Genomic DNA, 17,102 nt, shown 5'->3' with positions numbered 1-17,102 from the left:
GGATGGCTGAGTGGTTTAGACTGTTGGAATAAAAATCCAATGAATGCTATCTTCTTGTGGATACCAACCGCATTCCTGGAAAAAACTTACTTTGGATGTAATCAACCCACCTTTCATTCATTTCCAATTAGCGTGGATCAAATCTGAATGAACTGACTATGACAAGATCATCTACTTTGACTAAGCTCTTGTTAGTCTTTTAGAAACACCTGGATGTCAGTGTGTTTAAGGCGTTAGACTCATGATCGAAAATAAAACATTTCTTGTTTGTTCCAAACCTACATCTGGTAGAAAGTTTGATTGGGATGTAATCAAGTTTCATTTACATATTGTCTGGATCAAAGCGAAAAGATCTAACTGTGTGTTCCTTATTCCATTTTGACTGCGCCCTTGATTTAGCACCAGGATGGCCGAGAGGTTAAGGCGTTGGACTTAAGATCCAATGGACATATGTCCTCGTGGGTTCGAACCCCACTCCTGGTATGAGTTCTTCTATCATTTGGATGGAATCAATTGTCCTTTCACTCATTTGAAATTTCTTTGGATGAAAGCTGAAAGAATTGGCTTTGTTCCCGTTATTCCGCCTTCAAGTATTTATCCTTTAAAAACACAAATGATACCTAAGTGGTTATAGTGTTAGAGTCATTATCAACTTAATTATTATTCTTCTTGCTTCGAAACCCCATTCTTGTATTAAGTTTGATTTGCATTTCAACAAGTCTCATTTAGATCTTTTCTGGCTCAAGGCCAAAATAACTGACTGTGTGCTCCTCATTCCAATTTCACTGGGCTCTTGTTTGTACTTTACACCAGGATGGCTGAGTGGTTTAGACTGTTGGAATAAAAATCCAATGAATGCTATCTTCTTGTGGGTACCAACCGCATTCCTGGAAAAAACTTACTTTGGATGTAATCAACCCACCTTTAGGTCATTTCCAATTAGCGTGGATCAAATCTGAATGAACTGACTATGACAAGATCATCTACTTTGACTCAGCTCTTGTTAGTCTTTTAGAAACACCTGGATGTCAGTGTGTTTAAGGCGTTAGACTCATGATCGAAAATAAAACATTTCTTGTTTGTTCCAAACCTACATCTGGTAGAAAGTTTGATTGGGATGTAATCAAGTTTCATTTACATATTGTCTGGATCAAAGCCAAAAGATCTAACTGTGTGTTCCTTATTCCATTTTGACTGCGCCCTTGATTTTGTGTTTATAACACCAGGATGGCCGAGAGGTTAAGGCGTTGGACTTAAGATCCAATGGACATATGTCCTCGTGGGTTCGAACCCCACTCCTGGTAAGAGTTCTTCTATCATTCGGATGTAATCAATTGTCCTTTCATTTCTTTGGATGAAAGCTGAAAGAATTGTCTTTGTTCCCGTTATTCCCCCTTCAAGTATTTCTCCTTTAAAAACACAAATGATACCTAAGTGGTTATGGTGTAGAGTCATTATCAACTTAATTATTATTCTTCTTGCTTCGAAACCCCATTCTTGTATTAAGTTTGATTTGCATGTCAACAAGTCTCATTTAGATCTTTTCTGGCTCAAGGCCAAAATAACTGACTGTGTGCTCCTCATTCCAATTTCACTGGGCTCTTGATTGTACTTTACACCAGGATGGCTGAGTGGTTTAGACTGTTGGAATAAAAATCCAATGAATGCTATCTTCTTGTGGATACCAACCGCATTCCTGGAAAAAACTTACTTTGGATGTAATCAACCCACCTTTCATTCATTTCCAATTAGCGTGGATCAAATCTGAATGAACTGACTATGACAAGATCATCTACTTTAACTCAGCTCTTGTTAGTCTTTTAGAAACACCTGGATGTCAGTGTGTTTAAGGCGTTAGACTCATGATCGAAATTAAAATGTTCTTGTTTGTTCCAAACCTACATCTGGTAGAAAGTTTGATTGGGATGTCATCAAGTTTCATTTACATATTGTCTGGATCAAAGCCAAAAGATCTAACTGTGTGTTCCTTATTCCATTTTGACTGCGCCCTTGATTTAGCACCAGGATGGCCGAGAGGTTAAGGCGTTGGACTTAAGATCCAATGTACATATGTCCTCGTGGGTTCGAACCCCACTCCTGGTATGAGTTCTTCTATCATTTGGATGTAATCAATTGTCCTTTCACTCATTTGAAATTTCTTTGGATGAAAGCTGAAAGAATTGGCTTTGTTCCCGTTATTCCGCCTTCAAGTATTTATCCTTTAAAAACACAAATGATACCTAAGTGTTTATAGTGTTAGAGTCATTATCAACTTTATTATTATTCTTCTTGCTTCGAAACCCCATTCTTGTATTAAGTTTGATTTGCATGTCAACAAGTCTCATTTAGATATTTTCTGGCTCAAGGCCAAAATAACTGACTGTGTGCTCCTCATTCCAATTTCACTGGGCTCTTGTTTGTACTTTACACCAGGATGGCTGAGTGGTTTAGACTGTTGGAATAAAAATCCAATGAATGCTATCTTCTTGTGGGTACCAACCGCATTCCTGGAAAAAACTTACTTTGGATGTAATCAACCCACCTTTCATTCATTTCCAATTAGCGTGGATCAAATCTGAATGAACTGACTATGACAAGATCATCTACTTTGACTAAGCTCTTGTTAGTCTTTTAGAAACACCTGGATGTCAGTGTGTTTAAGGCGTTAGACTCATGATCGAAAATAAAACATTTCTTGTTTGTTCCAAACCTACATCTGGTAGAAAGTTTGATTGGGATGTAATCAAGTTTCATTTACATATTGTCTGGATCAAAGCCAAAAGATCTAACTGTGTGTTCCTTATTCCATTTTGACTGCGCCCTTGATTTTGTGTTTATAACACCAGGATGGCCGAGAGGTTAAGGCGTTGGACTTAAGATCCAATGGACATATGTCCTCGTGGGTTCGAACCCCACTCCTGGTATGAGTTCTTCTATCATTCGGATGTAATCAATTGTCCTTTCATTTCTTTGGATGAAAGCTGAAAGAATTGTCTTTGTTCCCGTTATTCCCCCTTCAAGTATTTATCCTTTAAAAACACAAATGATACCTAAGTGGTTATGGTGTAGAGTCATTATCAACTTAATTATTATTCTTCTTGCTTCGAAACCCCATTCTTGTATTAAGTTTGATTTGCATGTCAACAAGTCTCATTTAGATCTTTTCTGGCTCAAGGCCAAAATAACTGACTGTGTGCTCCTCATTCCAATTTCACTGGGCTCTTGATTGTACTTTACACCAGGATGGCTGAGTGGTTTAGACTGTTGGAATAAAAATCCAATGAATGCTATCTTCTTGTGGATACCAACCGCATTCCTGGAAAAAACTTACTTTGGATGTAATCAACCCACCTTTCATTCATTTCCAATTAGCGTGGATCAAATCTGAATGAACTGACTATGACAAGATCATCTACTTTAACTCAGCTCTTGTTAGTCTTTTAGAAACACCTGGATGTCAGTGTGTTTAAGGCGTTAGACTCATGATCGAAATTAAAATGTTCTTGTTTGTTCCAAACCTACATCTGGTAGAAAGTTTGATTGGGATGTCATCAAGTTTCATTTACATATTGTCTGGATCAAAGCCAAAAGATCTAACTGTGTGTTCCTTATTCCATTTTGACTGCGCCCTTGATTTAGCACCAGGATGGCCGAGAGGTTAAGGCGTTGGACTTAAGATCCAATGTACATATGTCCTCGTGGGTTCGAACCCCACTCCTGGTATGAGTTCTTCTATCATTTGGATGTAATCAATTGTCCTTTCACTCATTTGAAATTTCTTTGGATGAAAGCTGAAAGAATTGGCTTTGTTCCCGTTATTCCGCCTTCAAGTATTTATCCTTTAAAAACACAAATGATACCTAAGTGTTTATAGTGTTAGAGTCATTATCAACTTAATTATTATTCTTCTTGCTTCGAAACCCCATTCTTGTATTAAGTTTGATTTGCATGTCAACAAGTCTCATTTAGATATTTTCTGGCTCAAGGCCAAAATAACTGACTGTGTGCTCCTCATTCCAATTTCACTGGGCTCTTGTTTGTACTTTACACCAGGATGGCTGAGTGGTTTAGACTGTTGGAATAAAAATCCAATGAATGCTATCTTCTTGTGGGTACCAACCGCATTCCTGGAAAAAACTTACTTTGGATGTAATCAACCCACCTTTCATTCATTTCCAATTAGCGTGGATCAAATCTGAATGAACTGACTATGACAAGATCATCTACTTTGACTAAGCTCTTGTTAGTCTTTTAGAAACACCTGGATGTCAGTGTGTTTAAGGCGTTAGACTCATGATCGAAAATAAAACATTTCTTGTTTGTTCCAAACCTACATCTGGTAGAAAGTTTGATTGGGATGTAATCAAGTTTCATTTACATATTGTCTGGATCAAAGCCAAAAGATCTAACTGTGTGTTCCTTATTCCATTTTGACTGCGCCCTTGATTTTGTGTTTATAACACCAGGATGGCCGAGAGGTTAAGGCGTTGGACTTAAGATCCAATGGACATATGTCCTTGTGGGTTCGAACCCCACTCCTGGTATGAGTTCTTCTATCATTCGGATGTAATCAATTGTCCTTTCATTTCTTTGGATGAAAGCTGAAAGAATTGTCTTTGTTCCCGTTATTCCCCCTTCAAGTATTTATCCTTTAAAAACACAAATGATACCTAAGTGGTTATGGTGTAGAGTCATTATCAACTTAATTATTATTCTTCTTGCTTCGAAACCCCATTCTTGTATTAAGTTTGATTTGCATGTCAACAAGTCTCATTTAGATCTTTTCTGGCTCAAGGCCAAAATAACTGACTGTGTGCTCCTCATTCCAATTTCACTGGGCTCTTGATTGTACTTTACACCAGGATGGCTGAGTGGTTTAGACTGTTGGAATAAAAATCCAATGAATGCTATCTTCTTGTGGATACCAACCGCATTCCTGGAAAAAACTTACTTTGGATGTAATCAACCCACCTTTCATTCATTTCCAATTAGCGTGGATCAAATCTGAATGAACTGACTATGACAAGATCATCTACTTTAACTCAGCTCTTGTTAGTCTTTTAGAAACACCTGGATGTCAGTGTGTTTAAGGCGTTAGACTCATGATCGAAATTAAAATGTTCTTGTTTGTTCCAAACCTACATCTGGTAGAAAGTTTGATTGGGATGTCATCAAGTTTCATTTACATATTGTCTGGATCAAAGCCAAAAGATCTAACTGTGTGTTCCTTATTCCATTTTGACTGCGCCCTTGATTTAGCACCAGGATGGCCGAGAGGTTAAGGCGTTGGACTTAAGATCCAATGTACATATGTCCTCGTGGGTTCGAACCCCACTCCTGGTATGAGTTCTTCTATCATTTGGATGTAATCAATTGTCCTTTCACTCATTTGAAATTTCTTTGGATGAAAGCTGAAAGAATTGGCTTTGTTCCCGTTATTCCGCCTTCAAGTATTTATCCTTTAAAAACACAAATGATACCTAAGTGGTTATAGTGTTAGAGTCATTATCAACTTAATTATTATTCCTCTTGCTTCGAAACCCCATTCTTGTATTAAGTTTGATTTGCATGTCAACAAGTCTCATTTAGATATTTTCTGGCTCAAGGCCAAAATAACTGACTGTGTGCTCCTCATTCCAATTTCACTGGGCTCTTGTTTGTACTTTACACCAGGATGGCTGAGTGGTTTAGACTGTTGGAATAAAAATCCAATGAATGCTATCTTCTTGTGGGTACCAACCGCATTCCTGGAAAAAACTTACTTTGGATGTAATCAACCCACCTTTCATTCATTTCCAATTAGCGTGGATCAAATCTGAATGAACTGACTATGACAAGATCATCTACTTTGACTAAGCTCTTGTTAGTCTTTTAGAAACACCTGGATGTCAGTGTGTTTAAGGCGTTAGACTCATGATCGAAAATAAAACATTTCTTGTTTGTTCCAAACCTACATCTGGTAGAAAGTTTGATTGGGATGTAATCAAGTTTCATTTACATATTGTCTGGATCAAAGCCAAAAGATCTAACTGTGTGTTCCTTATTCCATTTTGACTGTGCCCTTGATTTTGTGTTTATAACACCAGGATGGCCGAGAGGTTAAGGCGTTGGACTTAAGATCCAATGGACATATGTCCTCGTGGGTTCGAACCCCACGCCTGGTATGAGTTCTTCTATCATTCGGATGTAATCAATTGTCCGTTCATTTCTTTGGATGAAAGCTGAAAGAATTGTCTTTGTTCCCGTTATTCCCCCTTCAAGTATTTATCCTTTAAAAACACAAATGATACCTAAGTGGTTATGGTGTAGAGTCATTATCAACTTAATTATTATTCTTCTTGCTTCGAAACCCCATTCTTGTATTAAGTTTGATTTGCATGTCAACAAGTCTCATTTAGATCTTTTCTGGCTCAAGGCCAAAATAACTGACTGTGTGCTCCTCATTCCAATTTCACTGGGCTCTTGATTGTACTTTACACCAGGATGGCTGAGTGGTTTAGACTGTTGGAATAAAAATCCAATGAATGCTATCTTCTTGTGGATACCAACCGCATTCCTGGAAAAAACTTACTTTGGATGTAATCAACCCACCTTTCATTCATTTCCAATTAGCGTGGATCAAATCTGAATGAACTGACTATGACAAGATCATCTACTTTAACTCAGCTCTTGTTAGTCTTTTAGAAACACCTGGATGTCAGTGTGTTTAAGGCGTTAGACTCATGATCGAAATTAAAATGTTCTTGTTTGTTCCAAACCTACATCTGGTAGAAAGTTTGATTGGGATGTCATCAAGTTTCATTTACATATTGTCTGGATCAAAGCCAAAAGATCTAACTGTGTGTTCCTTATTCCATTTTGACTGCGCCCTTATTTAGCACCAGGATGGCCGAGAGGTTAAGGCGTTGGACTTAAGATCCAATGGACATATGTCCTCGTGGGTTCGAACCCCACTCCTGGTATGAGTTCTTCTATCATTTGGATGTAATCAATTGTCCTTTCACTCATTTGAAATTTCTTTGGATGAAAGCTGAAAGAATTGGCTTTGTTCCCGTTATTCCGCCTTCAAGTATTTATCCTTTAAAAACACAAATGATACCTAAGTGGTTATGGTGTTAGAGTCATTATCAACTTAATTATTATTCTTCTTGCTTCGAAACCCCATTCTTGTATTAAGTTTGATTTGCATGTCAACAAGTCTCATTTAGATCTTTTCTGGCTCAAGGCCAAAATAACTGACTGTGTGCTCCTCATTCCAATTTCACTGGGCTCTTGTTTGTACTTTACACCAGGATGGCTGAGTGGTTTAGACTGTTGGAATAAAAATCCAATGAATGCTATCTTCTTGTGGGTACCAACCGCATTCCTGGAAAAAACTTACTTTGGATGTAATCAACCCACCTTTCATTCATTTCCAATTAGCGTGGATCAAATCTGAATGAACTGACTATGACAAGATCATCTACTTTGACTAAGCTCTTGTTAGTCTTTTAGAAACACCTGGATGTCAGTGTGTTTAAGGCGTTAGACTCATGATCGAAAATAAAACATTTCTTGTTTGTTCCAAACCTACATCTGGTAGAAAGTTTGATTGGGATGTAATCAAGTTTCATTTACATATTGTCTGGATCAAAGCCAAAAGATCTAACTGTGTGTTCCTTATTCCATTTTGACTGCGCCCTTGATTTTGTGTTTATAACACCAGGATGGCCGAGAGGTTAAGGCGTTGGACTTAAGATCCAATGGACATATGTCCTCGTGGGTTCGAACCCCACTCCTGGTATGAGTTCTTCTATCATTCGGATGTAATCAATTGTCCTTTCATTTCTTTGGATGAAAGCTGAAAGAATTGTCTTTGTTCCCGTTATTCCCGCTTCAAGTATTTATCCTTTAAAAACACAAATGATACCTAAGTGGTTATGGTGTAGAGTCATTATCAACTTAATTATTATTCTTCTTGCTTCGAAACCCCATTCTTGTATTAAGTTTGATTTGCATGTCAACAAGTCTCATTTAGATCTTTTCTGGCTCAAGGCCAAAATAACTGACTGTGTGCTCCTCATTCCAATTTCACTGGGCTCTTGATTGTACTTTACACCAGGATGGCTGAGTGGTTTAGACTGTTGGAATAAAAATCCAATGAATGCTATCTTCTTGTGGATACCAACCGCATTCCTGGAAAAAACTTACTTTGGATGTAATCAACCCACCTTTCATTCATTTCCAATTAGCGTGGATCAAATCTGAATGAACTGACTATGACAAGATCATCTACTTTAACTCAGCTCTTGTTAGTCTTTTAGAAACACCTGGATGTCAGTGTGTTTAAGGCGTTAGACTCATGATCGAAATTAAAATGTTCTTGTTTGTTCCAAACCTACATCTGGTAGAAAGTTTGATTGGGATGTCATCAAGTTTCATTTACATATTGTCTGGATCAAAGCCAAAAGATCTAACTGTGTGTTCCTTATTCCATTTTGACTGCGCCCTTCATTTAGCACCAGGATGGCCGAGAGGTTAAGGCGTTGGACTTAAGATCCAATGGACATATGTCCTCGTGGGTTCGAACCCCACTCCTGGTATGAGTTCTTCTATCATTTGGATGTAATCAATTGTCCTTTCACTCATTTGAAATTTCTTTGGATGAAAGCTGAAAGAATTGGCTTTGTTCCCGTTATTCCGCCTTCAAGTATTTATCCTTTAAAAACACAAATGATACCTAAGTGGTTATAGTGTTAGAGTCATTATCAACTTAATTATTATTCTTCTTGCTTCGAAACCCCATTCTTGTATTAAGTTTGATTTGCATGTCAACAAGTCTCATTTAGATCTTTTCTGGCTCAAGGCCAAAATAACTGACTGTGTGCTCCTCATTCCAATTTCACTGGGCTCTTGTTTGTACTTTACACCAGGATGGCTGAGTGGTTTAGACTGTTGGAATATTAATCCAATGAATGTTATCTTCTTGTGGATACCAACCGCATTCCTGTAAAAAACTTACTTTGGATGTAATCAACCCACCTTTTACTCATTTACATTCACCGTGGATGAAATCTGAAAGAAATTACTTTGACAAATTCTTCCATTTTGACTCAGCTCGTTTTAATCTTGTAGATACACTTGGAAGGCAGAGTGTTTAAGGCGTTAGACTCATGATCGAAATTAAAATGCTCTTTTGTGGTTCCAAACCTACATCTGGTAGAAAGTTTGATTGGGATGTCATCAAGTTTCATTTACATATTGTCTGGATCAAAGCCAAAAGATCTAACTGTGTGTTCCTTATTCCATTTTGACTGCGCCCTTGATTTTGTGTTTATTACACCAGGATGGCCGAGAGGTTAAAGCGTTGGACTTAAGATCCAGTGGACATACGTCTTTGTGGGTTTGAACCCCACTCCTTGTAGAAGTCTATCTTTGATATGGATATTATCAATTGTCTTTTCACTCATTCAAAATTTGTTTGGATCAAAGCTGAAAGAATTGACTTTGTTCCGCCTTGACTCAGCAAGTGTTTATCCTTTAAAAACACAAAAGATGGCTAAGTGGTTATGGTGTTAGAGTCATTATCAACTTAATTAATATTATTCTTGCTTCGAAACCCCATTCTTGTATTAAGTTTGATTTGGATGTTAACAAGTCTCATTTAGATATTGTCTGGCTCAAAGCAAAAATAACTGACTGTGTGCTCCTCATTCCAATTTCATTGGGCTCTTGATCGTGCTTTATCTACACCAGGATGGCTGAGTGGTTCAGATGTTGGAATAAAACTCCAAGGAACAGGTTGTTCTCGTGGGTCCCAACCCAATTCCTGGCTAAAAGCTTGCTTTGAATGTAATCAAGTCACTTTTAGATATTGTCTGGATCAAAGCCAAAATACCGGCCTCCGTGCTCTTTATTCCACTTTCACTGAGCTTCAGATAGTTACTTATTTGCACCAGGAAGGCCGAGAGGTTAAGCCGTTGGACACATATCCTTGTGGGTTCGAACCCCATTTCTTGTTAAATTTTACCTTTGATTTGGATGTTATCAAATGTAATTTCACTTGTTTGGATTTTGTGTGAATCAAAGCTGAACAAAATGACTGTGTCCCAAGTATTCCACTTTGACTCAGCACTTGTTTATCATTCAGAAACACCTGGCTGATGGCTGAGTGGTGAAGGTGTTAGAATTGATATGAAATGATTGATTCCTCTTGTTGGTTCCAAACCCCCTTCTGGTAGAGTTTTACTTGGATGTAAACAAGTCTCATTTAGATATTGTCTAGCTCAAAGCCAAAATAGCTGACTATGTGCTCCTTATTCCACTTTGAATGGGCTCTTGAAAGTACTTTATTTATACCAGGATGGCTGAGAGGTTTAGAATTGGAATTCAAATCCAACGGACGACATGTGCGTTCAAATCCCACTCTTGGAAGAATTTTAATATGGATGTAATCAACCCTCATTTACAATTAGTATGGGTTAAGGCTGAAATAATTGACAATGGATGGCCGAGAGGTGAAGGTGTTGGAATTAAAATCCAATGGCCTACGTGTATGTTCAATCCCCACTCCGGTAAGACGTTTATAGGGATGTAATCAATCCTAATTTTATTCATTTGCATTTAGTGTGGATTAAAGCTGAAAGAAACGACTATGACAAGTTACTCCATTTTGACTCAGCACTTTAGGTGTTTATCCTTTATAAACACCTGGATGGCAGTGTGGTTAAGGCCTTAGACTCATGATCGAACTGAAGAATGTTCTTGTTTGTTTAAAACCCCATTCTGGTATAAAGTTTAACTTTTAATTGGATGTCATAATTTAGATATCGCCTGGCTCAAAGCCAAAAATCTGTGTACTCTTATTTCCCTTTCACTGGGCTCTTGGTTGTACTATATTAACACCAGAATGGCTGAATGGTTAAGGCGTTGGATTTAAGATCCAATAGACATGTGGGTTTGAACCCCACTCCTGGTAGAAATGTACCTTTGATTTAGATGTAATCTAGTCTCATTTAGATATTGTGTGCTCCTTATTCCATTTTGACTAGGGTCTTGATGGTACTTTATTAAAACTAGGATGGCCGGGAGGTTAAGACGTTGGATTAAGATCCAATGAATAAATGTCCTCGTGCATTCGAACCACACTCCTGGTAGAAGTTTGATTTGGATGTAATCAACCCTCCTTTTGCTCATTTGTATTTTATGTGGATAAAGGCTGAAAGAAATGTCTATGACCCCTTTTTCCACTTTGGCTGGGCTCTTGAGTATATTTTTAGCTACATCAGGATAATGAGAGGTTAAGGCGTTGGACTTAAGCTCCAGTGGACATATGGATTCGAACCCCTCTCCTGGTAACACGTTTAGCTTTGATTTGGATGTAACAAACTCTGATTTGAACTTTGTGTGGATCAAATCCAAAATAAATGACTATGTCCACTTTGACTCAGCACTTTTTAGTCTTTTGGTAACAGCAGGACGACCGAGTGGTTAAGGCATTGGACATAAGCTCCAATGGACATGGGTACACGTGGATACGAAGCCAACTATTGGTATAAATGCTTACATTTGATTTGAATGTAACCCAGTCTCATTTAATTCCTTTGGTATTGTCGGGTCAAAACAAAAGGTGACTGTGAGAACCTTATAATGTACAACAGAATGAGTCATAATAAATGGCAGGGAAACTGTCCAATCGTTTTCCCACCACTCATTCTTCCCATAGGGCGGCGTAGGCTTACCCTGCAGTGAAGTTTTGATAACTGTGTAAACCTCTCTAGGACTAGGTGACTTTTATCAATATATTTGCGTGCATTTACCCAGAAAAATGAAACGCTAATTAGGCTATCATAAAGAACTACAAATGCGATGATGATGATCTGGACGAGACTGCCGAATCGAGGCAAAGGTAAGACTCTCTGGATGAACTATCCAATGTTAGCTAAATGTAGTCATAAATAACTTGGCAAAATGTCTTTAAAATGGACAATTCTGTGCAAGTTTTAAACTGACACAATACCTGTTAGCAAAGTTGTCTGCTAGAGATGACGTGCAAGAGCTTGCAGGGATTTGTAGTTTTGCATGTCTACTTCGACGCTAATAAGCATTTTCGATTCAGAGAAAATAGAGCTGAATATATTGACAAAAAGTTGCCTTGTCCAATAGAGATTGCTGGTTATCAAAACATAACAACCAAGTCAAAATGAACAGCGGATAAACGATTGGAAGCATTTGTTTGACCGCTAGGTTTTATTGGTATTACGACACCTCCACTGTGGGGCTCTACAAAGACTCTCATAAATACACTTTAGTCTTAAGTGATTTCAATGGGTTCATAAATGTAGGTTTACCCATTTCACAGGATAAATAGGAAAATGCTTTGACAGGAAGTTAATGGCACTGTCAGATAGTGGACTTTTCAGAAAAATATATGCCTGCCTTCTTGCATCCACCATCTAATATATTTAGTGGCAGCGGTGGTAAGGAAGTAGCTGGCACGAGCCGTTGCTTTTGTGAGCCGGAACAGCTCATAGGTCAGGAGCCCATCTCCTGTTGCTGTAGCGTGAGGCAGCTTAATGTACAAGTACACCCCTGGACAGGATGCTAGTCTATCACAGGGCCTCACCCAGATCCAGCTCCTTTATGCTGAGTGCCAAGCAGAGATGCAGGGATTGAACTCTCAACCTTCCAATCTCAGGGCGGACACTAACCACAAGGCCACTAAATTGGGTGGGATGAACGTTAATGTCCAGGTTGAATGATTAGAGAGGAATGGGCACATTGTTAAGAAAGGCACTGCTGGTGGTGTCCTGACATAAGTTCACAATCACAGGCACATAGAAAAAGTTACAAACATGACAGGCAGGTGGCCTCATTTTGTCATCAACATGTTTATTGAGTTTAACCAAATGGACTGGTGGCTAGCTACAATGGTAGAACCAAGCAAGAAGCGTGGCGAACTGACAATCAGGCCATTTTTTTTTCTCTCTTTACGTCCACTATGAATTGCAAAGGTGGCAAGGATTTGGCAATGACCCAAAAAACATTTGGAATCGTTCTGACAGCATTAGGTTTTAAAAGTTTAAATGTAGAAGGGAAAAATAATGAAAGCTCCAGAATCATGTAGTAGGTCAGTCAGCATACAACGTTATCTATGAATTAGTGACAGTCTAGCAGTTGAAAAGAAAGGCTCAAGTAAAGGTCTGGGCTATATTCAGTACAGACTTACAACAGTTCTAAGGCCTGGTCCTGCAGCGCCCCTGTGAGTCGTGGTTTTCAAAACGAGTCAATTAATGACTTATGGAGTTCGAAAGACCTGATTGAATGCAGATATGGATTTCACCAAACATGGGCCACAACAAATGAATGACATCCAATCACACAAACCAGAATATACAGGGATCCCCCACAATGACAATTACAAATAACATACAAATAAGGGCGGGACCAATAGAATGTGAGAAAGGGCTCCCCAAAATAAAAACCATATTGTATTTCAAACATCAACAAAAGGGTTATTCTTACAAGCTAAAAGTAAAATAAATCTTTCAAAATTTGGTTTAGCATCCAAAATCATAGGACAACACTCAATCAAAAAGGTATCTTTGCTCCAGTTCAAAAGGTTTGAAGGACAAGTCACTCACACCGAAATATCAAGGTACACACAGTACACACTCAAAGCATGTCCCACAGTGAATAGTATAATAAAGAGCAACTACCAAATCAGAATCGTAACAACCATGTACCCAGACAGGTCGTCTACACAGTGTTGAAGTGTTACGTTTTCACAAGTGGCCCAATATTACAATAACCAGGACACCATCTTATTGGACATTGGCTGATGTCCTTCTCATTACATTGTCACCATTAAAGCACCATAAAAGATGGATGACATTGTACATGTATGGACAAATGAACAGTGCAGTGGATATTAAATATATTTCTTGATAGTTCATGTTAAGACATGAGCGATACCTTACGATAAAACCCTCATATTCAAATCTGAACCTTGAAGCCACTTCCACTGCTTTAAAAAAAAAAAAATGTTATATTCCTTCCCTCTAATCAGGGACTGATTAAAACCTGGGATACCAGGTAGGTGCAATTTATTATCAGGTGGAAGTGAAAACCAGCAGTACTCCAGACCTCCTGGGTAGGATTGAATGCCCCTGCCATAGAACAATGTCCTTCCTAATCATATTACACACCTGAAAGTATTGTGCTCCTTCAAAACATGTCACTGGTTAATACCAACAGTTTCACAAGACATTCAGGAATGTTTTTCTTGCTTTTAAGAATGCACATTTCATTTTGGGGTACTTTCTGAAATATAGTTTTCCCTGAACTCTTTACATGTGGGAATTTGATAGGGCTCAATTGGAATGTTTCTTACAGAAGAAACATGACAAGCAAATCCATAAGCATGGTAGCAATAGAAAGTGAACAGATAGAAGATGGAAAAAATTTGACCAAAAGTTGAGGACAACAGTTTACCTGACAAGACTGAATCCAAACATTACACTTGATTTTATGTGCATTTTACATTTACTTTACTTTGCCACATTTGTTGATAAAATCTGAAAATACTCTGGATACATCCAGTAACATAAGAATATTCCTGGAAAATGTGGGGTAGGTGCAACATAAGGGTTTGAGTGAGAGGACTATCTGGTGCCTCCATGTGGCCAAACACCTCTCCAAAGTGTGCACAGTTACTAAGTCATTCCAATGCACTTGTATGACTCAAAGAAGAGTCGTCAACTATAGGGTGTTTTTTTTAAGCTCTCCTAGCTGTGCCATTGAGGAACTAGAGCAAGCACACTTGTTGTCGTTTTGTTTGGAACACAACCCTGCATCCACGCCATCACACAATTACTGTTTATGCAATCCAAAAACAGACCATTATAATTTGAAATCTGGGTCAGGTGGGCATAATTTGAAAGCTTGTTCTATTGCCAACATCACTAGCTAAGTTATAAAGTACAATCGTACAATGTTAGGCTTTCACAAGGCAATTCAGAGAAACGGATAGTAATTTTGGTGTGCATAGAAAAGGAGTCAAGTGCATTCAGTTGCGTGAACTGCAGCAAATTTGCTTCACAACAGACAAACACAGGCTCAGTCTGTTCAGAACCACCCAGGGTATGACGCCATGTCATCTTGTAACTGTACATCAAACATAGTGATCATAAACGTTGACCCTGTATATGACATGAGTTTTACGATATGGAAATGTGAGGTGCACATTTGGACTCACGGGTGTTTGGCTTGCTTGATGGACATCAAAACAGTATTTATTATCGTCAACATTTCATCTTTCAAAATACATCAAGTCCTCTTAAAATGTAAAGCATTTCCCTCACTCAAATTTGCCAAAGTTTTCCAATTAGCGGGAGGGATGGGGGCAACTTCTCTCTCGTGTGCAGTACTCAAGTTCAGAACGGCTGTCAGTCAAAACCCATACAGCACTGTGAAGCACAGAACCTGAGCTTTGACGTCATTTATAGCATGTTACTCTATAGCCACTGCATTCCAATTTAGTTGCTTATCAGGCATTTTTCAACCAATATACAGGTATGAGTGTAACAGGTTAAGACAGGGCTTTGCAAAGTGGTTTTGTTCTCTTGTGTTTGTGTTTATGTGAATAAATTTGTGACATTCAATAAAAAGTTAATTCTATGGGATCTAAGTGTCAATAAAGACATTTGGTCACCTCCCATGTACAGGCAGCATGCAACATGTTATGTAGCTTTAAAGCGATAGTTTCGCTAGCGACAACTTGCTAGTGATCTAAGAAAAGTTAAATATCTTAAAAGTGAAACACACCACGAGTAAGAAAATACATCACCTATTTCAAAGTCAGGCCGAGGAAAAACGTAAGTACAATTACTATTATGTACAGTGCATTTGGAGAGTATTAAGACCCCTTGATTTTTTCCACATTTTGTTACGTTACAGCCTTATTCTAAAATGTATTAAATATTATTTTTGTCTCATTATTCTACACACAATACCCCACAATGTCAAAGTGAAAACAGGATTTTAGAAATGTTTACAAATGTATAAAATATTAAAAACAGAATTATCTTATTTACATAAGTATTCAGACCATGTGCTACGAGACTCGAAATTGAGCTTAGGTGCATCCTGTTTCCATTGGTCATCCTTGAGATGTTTCTACAACTTGATTGGAGTCCACCTGTGATAAATTCAATTGATTGGACATGATTTGGAAAGGCACACACACCTGTCTATATAAGGTCCCACAGTTGACAGTGCATGTCTGAGCAAAAGCCAAGCCATTAGGTCGACGGAATTGTCAGTAGAGCTCCGAGATAGGGTTTTGTTGAGGCACAGGTCTGGGGAAGGGTACCAAAACATTTCTTCAGCATTGAAGGTCCCCAAGAACCCAGTGGCCATCATCTTCTTAAAAGTTTGGAACCACCAAGAATCTTCCTAGAGCTGGCTGCCCTGCCAAACTGAGCAATTGGGGGAGAAGGGCCTTGGTCAGGGAGGTGACCAAGAATCCATTGGTCACTCTTATAGAGCTCCAGAGTTCCTCTGTGGAGATGGGAGAACCTTCCAGAAGGACAATTATCTCTGCAGCACTCCACCAAATCAGACATTTATGGTAGTGGCCAGACGGAAGCCACTCCTCAGTAAAAGGCACATGACAGCCTGCTTGGAGGCACCTAAATGACTCTCAGACCATCAGAAACAAGATTCTCTGGTCTGATGAAACAAAGTTTGAACTCTTTGGCTTGAAGGCCAAGCATCACATCTGGAATAAACCTGGCACCATCGCTACGGTGAAGCATGGTGGTGGCAGCATTATGCTGTGAGGATGTTTTTCAGCGGCAGGGACTGGGAGACTAGTCAGGATCGAGAGAAAGATGAACGGAGAAAAGTACAGAGAGATCCTTGATTAAAACATGCTCCCGAGTACACAGGACCTCAGACTGGGGTGAAAGTTCACCTACCAAGATAACGCAGGAATGGCTTCGGGACAATTCTCCAAATGTCCTTGAGCGGCCCAGCCAGAGCCTGGACTTAAAACCGAACATTTCTGGAGAGACTTGAAAATAGCTGTGCAGTGGCGCTCCCCATCCAACCTGACAGAACTT

At 38.8% G+C, this 17,102-nt stretch overlaps 11 non-coding genes across 11 annotated transcripts; all 11 read left to right on the top strand.

Annotated features, from left to right (window-relative positions):
• Window positions 1–400: 400 nt before the first annotated feature.
• On the top strand, window positions 401–483 carry trnal-uaa. Its single transcript has one exon. It is a non-coding gene; the product is annotated as a tRNA-Leu (tRNA).
• A 738-nt stretch (window positions 484–1,221) lies between these two features.
• Window positions 1,222–1,304, top strand: trnal-uaa. Its single transcript has one exon. It is a non-coding gene; the product is annotated as a tRNA-Leu (tRNA).
• A 716-nt stretch (window positions 1,305–2,020) lies between these two features.
• Window positions 2,021–2,103, top strand: trnal-uaa. The gene has a single exon. It is a non-coding gene; the product is annotated as a tRNA-Leu (tRNA).
• Window positions 2,104–2,841: 738 nt separating this feature from the next.
• trnal-uaa lies at window positions 2,842–2,924 on the top strand. The gene has a single exon. It is a non-coding gene; the product is annotated as a tRNA-Leu (tRNA).
• A 716-nt stretch (window positions 2,925–3,640) lies between these two features.
• trnal-uaa lies at window positions 3,641–3,723 on the top strand. The gene has a single exon. It is a non-coding gene; the product is annotated as a tRNA-Leu (tRNA).
• Window positions 3,724–4,461: 738 nt separating this feature from the next.
• Window positions 4,462–4,544, top strand: trnal-uaa. The gene has a single exon. It is a non-coding gene; the product is annotated as a tRNA-Leu (tRNA).
• A 716-nt stretch (window positions 4,545–5,260) lies between these two features.
• Window positions 5,261–5,343, top strand: trnal-uaa. Its single transcript has one exon. It is a non-coding gene; the product is annotated as a tRNA-Leu (tRNA).
• A 738-nt stretch (window positions 5,344–6,081) lies between these two features.
• Window positions 6,082–6,164, top strand: trnal-uaa. The gene has a single exon. It is a non-coding gene; the product is annotated as a tRNA-Leu (tRNA).
• A 715-nt stretch (window positions 6,165–6,879) lies between these two features.
• Window positions 6,880–6,962, top strand: trnal-uaa. The gene has a single exon. It is a non-coding gene; the product is annotated as a tRNA-Leu (tRNA).
• A 738-nt stretch (window positions 6,963–7,700) lies between these two features.
• Window positions 7,701–7,783, top strand: trnal-uaa. The gene has a single exon. It is a non-coding gene; the product is annotated as a tRNA-Leu (tRNA).
• A 716-nt stretch (window positions 7,784–8,499) lies between these two features.
• On the top strand, window positions 8,500–8,582 carry trnal-uaa. The gene has a single exon. It is a non-coding gene; the product is annotated as a tRNA-Leu (tRNA).
• The last annotated feature ends 8,520 nt before the right edge of the window (window positions 8,583–17,102 follow it).

Source organism: Oncorhynchus mykiss, chromosome 18 (assembly GCF_013265735.2).
Source record: "Oncorhynchus mykiss isolate Arlee chromosome 18, USDA_OmykA_1.1, whole genome shotgun sequence".
Lineage (NCBI taxonomy): Eukaryota > Metazoa > Chordata > Actinopteri > Salmoniformes > Salmonidae > Oncorhynchus > Oncorhynchus mykiss.
The sequence above is the reverse complement of the archived record's forward strand: the minus strand, read 5'-3'. Positions and strand labels throughout refer to the sequence as shown.